Below are 6,500 nucleotides of genomic sequence, written 5' to 3'. Positions count from 1 at the left end.
GTTGAACATGACCCAGCAGTGTGATGCTGCGGCAGAAAAGGCAAACACGGTTTTGGGCTGCATAAACAGAGCTATAGTTTCCAGGTCGAGGGAAGTAATAGTCCCACTATATTCTGCATTAGTCAGGCCTCATCTGGAATACTGCGTTCAGTTCTGGGCGCCTCATTGTAAGAAAGATATAGACAAGTTGGAGCGGGTTCAGAGGAGGGCAACAAGGATGATAGCCGGTATGGAGAACAAGTCTTATGAGGAAAGGTTGAAGGAACTTGGCATGTTCAGTCTGGTGAAGAGAAGGCTGAGGGGTGACATGATTGCACTCTTTAAGTACTTGAAGGGCTGTCACATAGAGGAGGGTACAGATTTGTTCTCTGCTGCCCCAGAGGGTAGGACTAGGTCTAATGGTTTTAAGTTGCAGGAGCGTAGATTCAGATTGGACATTAGAAGGAACTTCTTGACAGTAAGGGCAGTTCGGCAATGGAACCGACTGCCTAGGGAGGTGGTGGGATCCCCTTCGCTGGATGTCTTCAAGCAGAGGCTGGACAGCTATCTGCGGGAGATGCTCTAGCTGTGGATTTCCTGCTGTGAGCAGGGGGTTGGACTCGATAGCCTACAAGGCCCCTTCCAACTCTATGATTCTATGATTCATCCTGCAAATTCATTTTCTTGGTGTGCCCTTACAAACAAAAGCATCCAAGGTGCAACTTTTCTTGCTGCCTATAAGCAGTACCATTACCATTGACACTGCTTGAACCAGCACTACAAGGCAAGCCATAAACAGACCCAGCAGCCTGTGTACTGAGGAGATGTAATGGAGATGATGCTTGCAATGAGTCACCTTCTTAGCAGATAGCTTATTATAGCAACAAGGTTTGTCTGGTAACTGTCACCATCATATCAGCCTCCCACCATACTGCTAAATGCTCTAAGCAATGGGTGTTCTGACAGCTTGTTGCTAATATTAGCTTGGGTTTCTTCTGCTTTATTTGCTGCTTTGCCTCGTTACACATTTTTGTTTTGTCTTCATCCTGATCCAACCCAAACCACCACCAAACAATACCAAATTGGGCTCTGAATTTTACTTACAGGAAAGTTACTAAGTAGCCCATTAAGGTATTTTTATTAAAACAACCGCCCATATTACTTTGTGCAACCACAGTGAGGTATTTACTCTAAAACAACATTGGGACTAATTCTTCATTGCTTCACACTCTGTATAGCAATTTATTTCATGGTTACAAATGGTTTCTGGCTGCTTTCGCCAGATCTTTGGCTCAATTCCTGCAATAGCTCAGCGGAAGAACATCTGCTTTACATGCAGAAGGTCCCAGGTTCAATCCCCAGCAACTCCAGGTAGGATGGGGAATATCTCCTGTCTGAAACTCTAGAAAGGCATTGCCAGTCAGTGTAGACAATACTGAACTAGGTGGACCAATGGTCTGACACATCACTATAAAGCAGCTTCCTGTGTTCCAAACATCCTCACCACCAGCAGGAGTTAGAGAAAGTGGTGTAGGGAATGACTGTTTTTCTTGTGTGATCGGAACTTCAAGCTGTTACTTAGGCAATATGGAAGTAACAGGGAAGTGTTTTTTTTTTTAGAAGGTACACTGCTGCCTCAGTATTGTATGATTGGTAGAGTTGCATGTACTGCAGTTTTTTAAACATGCAATTTGGATACTTCTGAAGACTTTCAGAATGTTTGTGAAGATGTTATCTAAGTCCAGGAAAAGGTGTGTTGGAAAGGAGGTAAGGACAAAGGGTATAAGAACAAGACATTTGTGCATCGCTTGATGACTTGCATGTATAAATGTGCAACCACATGAATCACAGACAAGAGTTTTATACAGCCTCAGACAGAATGGAATCAATTCACACATTCAACTGCCAGTTGCTGTCCAGCCCTACCTGAACATGCGTGGGATCTTTTGTATGCTAAGCATATACTATACCTCTGAGCTATGATCTTTGTACCTTCAAACATGCAACACAAGACATCACAATGTTGCAGTCATAACCTGATGAACATGCATGATGTGTGAATAAGGTCTAAGCCAGACTGGGGAACCTGTGGCCATCCAGATGTTCCTGGATGTCAGCTCTCCCCAGCTCCAGCTGGCACAGCCTGGCTAGGGATGATGGGCTTTGTAGTCCAGCAAGCTCTGGAGAGCCACAGGTTCCCCACCCCTAGCCTAAGCAAAGACAATTGCAGGAAGCTCTAGCCCTCTTTGGATGTTCAGGTTCATGCTGTCAATGTTATGTGAGCCAGAGGAGCAGAGCCACATATTTGTCCTGCGCCCACCATTGTGCCTCATGTTGCCCCCACCCCACCCCACCCCAAGCTGTTTGAGTGTTCTGGAGGATGTCTGCAACAGGGATGGAAGGATCTGCCAATTTCTGACAAAAAATATGTTTTTAAATTTATGCACAGCAATACCTCAGTTAATGAAATAAATGCGTTCCTGGGCATTACTTTTTTAACAGTTTTAAATTGTTTTTATATTGTGCATTTCTTAGCAACACAACTTGAAAAATAAAATAACATTATTAAAATAATAACTTTTTAATAAAATAATAACTTACCTAAAATGGTTTTTAAAAGTTTCTGCCCACTTGATCCCCCAGCTTGCATTTCCCCCCTGCAAGCTGCTTGTTATTTTTCTGTGTTACTCCAAGTGTAGGAAAAATACACTGTGTGAGATATTTTCTACCAGCTTTTCTGCATATATTCTGCTTAATGCTTTTATTTGGATGTACCTGGGATTCCACAGAAGTCTCTGACAGGAAAAACCCAACTTAACTCAAAACAGCTTGTACATACGCATGCGTGCTGTAGAATTACACAAACTGGTTCCCTCCCAAAAAAGGTATCTTGATTAAGCTACTTCTAAACTATTCCAGCTATATTCTATTGTATAAACAAGATCTGCATAGCACTGCACAAATACCGTTACCTTTTTAAGGATACCCTACTGTTTATTAGATTTCTGCTCAAGCTAAAATTATGATGAGAACATAATGTTGGTATACAGCATTTAAACTAAGACAGCTATATATAGACAACCATAACCAAGTAAGCTTGAACCCCTAACATCTCCCTTTTGGGAAAAAACTGCCTCAAATTAAGCAAGGTGGTATTAGTTAACTGTTCTTGCTATCCCTTCTGCTTCTGAAACAACCGCTTTATGCAGCAGATAAGCCTCTTGGTCTACAAGACAAGCTTTAATGTGGTTTCTGCTTAGAGTTTATACTTTTTTCAGTGAAGGCTTCTGAGAAGCCATCCCACAAAATAAAGATACTACACAGAAGCTGGGAAAGGGATGAAATGGGTGGTTCAAATCATATGCTCCTCCCAGAGGGAGCCCAAAACAGCCTGGACACCATCTCAGGCTCTTATTGAACACACAACACACACATGCTCCAGGGCAGCCTTTCCCAACCAGTGTGCCTGCAGATGTTGTTGGACCACAAGTCCCATCTTTCCTGACCGTTGGCAGTGCTGGCTGACGCTGATGGGAGTTGTGGTCCAACAACATCTGGAGGCACACTGGTTGGGAAAGGCTGCTCCAGGGTGTGGAGAGGGAAATCCAGGGGGAGGGGGAGCTCAGAACACAGCCTCAGGCTCTTGCTGAGCACCATACACAGGTTCAGGGTGGTGGGGGATGGAAAAAATCAAGGGGAGTTTAAAAAATAGTGGGGTGGAGCCTATGAATCAATATTATAAAAGGAGCGGTGCCTATAAATTGATATTAATTTGAAATCAAAAGGGCGGGCCTATAAATTTATTTTAAATTATATGGTGGGGCCTGTCATTTGATATAAAAGGGCGGGCCTATAATTTCATATTAAATTATTATCAAAAGGGGGTGGGGCTAGGAGGCAAGACATCTAAAGTTGTTCTCGATTCTTGTTGGCTGATGGGACCTGTGAAAAATTAGATTAATGAGTGCCATGCTCTATTTTTTCTGCTTGTTTCAGTTCTCATACTGTTCTGCAAACTGCGAATTTGATAAATTTGGCTCTAGATGTGAACTGAATTGAATTTCTCCACCATCCCTAGTCTGTAGCAGGGAAGCCTACTACTGAACATGAGCTGAACCCTGGGTATTCAGAGTTCTCAGTCACAGGGACAGCCTATGTGCATTCAGTAGGCTGCCTCCTGCAGCCATCATGGAAAATGCAGAGATAGCATTAGGGAGGGGCAGGCATGGGACGCAAAATGAGGGCAAAGCAAATAGAGCAAGCATAGCCCTGCTCCCCTGGTTCATAATTGCATACGAATAAACGCCCGAATGGGACTTTAGTCTTACTTGTGAGCTCTGTGTGAGAAGGGAGAAAAGTTTAGAATTTATGAGAGAGAGAAAAAGTGGAAAGCTGCATGTGCTTTGAGAGGGAATTCCAGGTGTAAGGTACAGACTAGGATAGTCTGAAAGAGGACAAGATACTTTTGAATTATGGAATTAAAGGAGTGCACATCAATTTTGTACAAGGAATGAAATGCAGGGGCTTGAGAGGCATATGAATCATTTTGGCACGCATGTACTCAAACATCAAATAAGAATAAAGCATGCATCACAGGCACATATTTATATTTCTTTGCATATATTAATTCAAGACAATACAGGTTTTTCAATAGATTCAGATTATTATTATTATTTGCCATAAAGGACTAGGAGAGTGGAAAGTGGGGAGAGTGTAGAGATTGGAGACTGATGAGCAGGAAGGTATACAGACCAGAGGATAGCAAGCATGGGATAGGCACAAATACCTCTACCATCAGTTATGCCTCTTCCCTCAATCAATGGAAATGTCTTAAGTTCCTGTCAGGCTTTTTATTTATTATTTATTATTATTATTATTATTTTATTCAATTTCTTTACCGCCCACAGCCAACGGCTCTCTGGGCAGTGAACAGCATAATTTTTTATCACATACTGCTCACATGTTTTGAAGCCATGTGTGAGAAAGATGCTTTTAACCCAACTTCTCCACTTTGAGGTTACAAGATTCCAAATTCTGTGCTCATATAGCTACAAGCTTGTCATATAATTAAAAAAAAAAACAGTTCTAGAAATGAAATTGGGAGGTGGATGTGTCATTCAGCTAAAGGTGCAGACAAACTCTCTTGCAAGCAGCCTGGTTCACATTTCTAAAGGCAAAGTGATTCATGGGTACTTTTGAGTCTTGGTTTTATTTATCATCGGTGAAAAAAATACATCTGCTTCCAGCCCATCTCCCCCTCTTGTTCCTCATATGGCAGATTTTGTAAGCACTGACTCAAAGAAGCATCACCTACTGAATCAGCTTGGGCAGGGTTTTCCCTCCTCCAAATAATGCTGAGTGTCAACCCTGCTTAGCTTGCAACATCTCATGAGGGAAGAGCCAAAGTATTATGGATTTGAGCCAAGTCATTAGCAATTTAAATTGTATAGTACATTCTTGAGCAGTGCCATGATTTGGAGATTATTTTCAAAATGAACGATAGCCAGTGTCTGCTTCTCCAGGCACTGTTGTTATTTAAGGAATTAAGAGGTCATAAATAGACTCATAATGATGCAACGGCTCAAAGGGTCTGACCATGTCATCATGCAGTAGGATTGAAAGGGTCAGGATGAGGTGAAAGGCAAAGAATTTTTGAGGAACTGGGACACTTTGCTATCCCTCCCACTGCATCATCATTGATGAATATCAGTTTTAAAATATTACCTGCTCTGAGTTTGGGGATTTTTTTGGGGGGGGGTCACAGTACATTAAATAAATATATATATATATATATATATATATACCTTTATATATATATATATATATATAATTCCTAGCTTGCATACCCTTTCAAATATTCTTGAAGCTCCTCTATCAGCTCCTTAATTGCATGACTAATAAATATATTCTCTGGCTGATCCGTGATATCTCTCAACATTTCACCTATAGCAGTAGCAGATTTGTTCAGTTATTACTGCGTGAATACTTCACATCATGGACTCAAGAGCTTTCCTGTCATAAATTTGGTTACATGCCAGCTTGCCAGTAAAGATATGCCCTAGGTGCAATAAATGTTGGAGGTGTTAGAAATGTAACTTGAATGTTGGTTAGGTTTGCATGGGGTTAAAACAGATAGAGAAGGGACCTCCAAGGTTCCTAGGCTGTCTCTGTCTTGGAACTCCATTCTGACTTATACTTCTAACTGTAAGCTGATACTGTTAGCATTGCTGACCTCACTTTCCAACTTCCTTCTTAATTTCTCTAGTGGGGAAGAAAAGATGTGTTTTTTTTCTTTTTTTTTCTTTTCTCTCTTTCTCTCCTCCACAGCATGAGGGCAAAGACCAGGCTAGTTAGTTCGAACTAGGACTTTTCTAGCAACTATATATTTCCTTAGTAAACAGCTTTCTTGTTTTACCAAGCCTAAAGTCTCAGTATGACTAAATCCAGAAAGGTGTGCTACTTCAAGTAAAGATTCATACACACACACAAAGCTCGTTCAGACACTGTGAGCAAGCTATGCC

This window comes from Rhineura floridana, chromosome 1, assembly GCF_030035675.1.
Source record: "Rhineura floridana isolate rRhiFlo1 chromosome 1, rRhiFlo1.hap2, whole genome shotgun sequence".
NCBI lineage: Eukaryota > Metazoa > Chordata > Lepidosauria > Squamata > Rhineuridae > Rhineura > Rhineura floridana.
The sequence above is the reverse complement of the archived record's forward strand: the minus strand, read 5'-3'. Positions refer to the sequence as shown.